Source organism: Pteropus vampyrus, unplaced genomic scaffold (genome assembly GCF_000151845.1).
Source record: "Pteropus vampyrus isolate Shadow unplaced genomic scaffold, Pvam_2.0 Scaffold23, whole genome shotgun sequence".
Taxonomy (NCBI): domain Eukaryota; kingdom Metazoa; phylum Chordata; class Mammalia; order Chiroptera; family Pteropodidae; genus Pteropus; species Pteropus vampyrus.
The window spans coordinates 597,038-598,172 of NW_011888804.1; the positions used below are offsets into that span (position 1 = coordinate 597,038).

The 1,135-nt window shown below is 47.8% G+C and overlaps 1 pseudogene; it reads right to left on the bottom strand.

The window, feature by feature from the left end:
* Positions 1-673: 673 nt before the first annotated feature.
* On the bottom strand, positions 674-792 carry LOC111737096 (annotated as a pseudogene).
* Positions 793-1,135: the final 343 nt, after the last annotated feature.

Genomic DNA, 1,135 nt, shown 5'->3' on the forward strand with positions numbered 1-1,135 from the left:
GTTTAGCAGCTCTTCAGACATTTTTAGAGAAGTTGGAAATTCTAGTTTCAATGTGAGATCAACCGCTTTTTATAGACTAGCTCAAATTATTTCTACAAAACCGAGCGTCAGTAAAATGCGTCTCTAGGCAGCGTTCAGCCCGTGTGCCACCGGTTAGCAACCTGTGTGTTGGACATTCGTGTTGGGGGGGGTCCCCCAGCTCAACCCCACTCCAGCCCAGGCGCCTCTGCCCTGCCCCCATCTGCTCACCTGTGCTCTTCGCCCCTCCCCTCCCAGGCTGGGAACGCCAGGCGCTTCTCCCAGTCCCCCAGTTTGCAAACCCGAACCCAAAGTGGTTCCAGAGACCAGGCTAGCCCCTCTTTAGAAGGCAGATATGATTTTTTTAATAGATTTTTTTTATTTTGGAGTAATTTTAGATTCACAGAAATGTCGCAGTGATGATACAGTCCCTCGCCCGGCCCGACCTTGTGTTAGCATCTCGCTTGACCTTGGTGCATTCGTCACAACTAAGAAGCCAACGCTCTCAATCACTGGCGATGGGACGCCAAGCTTTTGTTGTAGCTCATTCGTTTTTCCACTAATGTTTTTTTTCTGTTTGGGAGCCAACTCAGGGACTCAGGAAACCACACTGCATTTAAGGATATGTTCTTTTGTTTGTTTGTTTGTTTTTTAACGCCTACAGCACCTGGACTTCCTAGGTGGTCTCCCATCCAAGTACTCACCAGGCCCGACCCTGCTTAGCTTCCGAGATCAGCCGAGATCGGGCACGTTCAGAGTGGCTTGGCCGTAGACTCGTTTTTTTTTTTTTTTTGTTATTTACTTTGTTATTCATTTATTTAAGGTAATCTGTGGTAGCTCTTGTTTTTATCGTGATAAAATACACAAAGCGTAAAATTTACCATTAGTGGCATTTAGTTCATTCACAGTGTGGTACGACGATCACCATTATCCAGTTCCAGGACATTTTCATCGGCCCCCCAAAAATCCCTGTACCCGTTAACAGCCACCCTCCAGTCCCTGCTCTCCCGGCCCCTGGCCACTCCCTGTCTGCTTCCTGTCTCCATCATTCGCCTGTTCTGGACACGTCACATCAGTGGAATCATACACCGTGTCTCCTTTTGCATCTGGCTTTTTT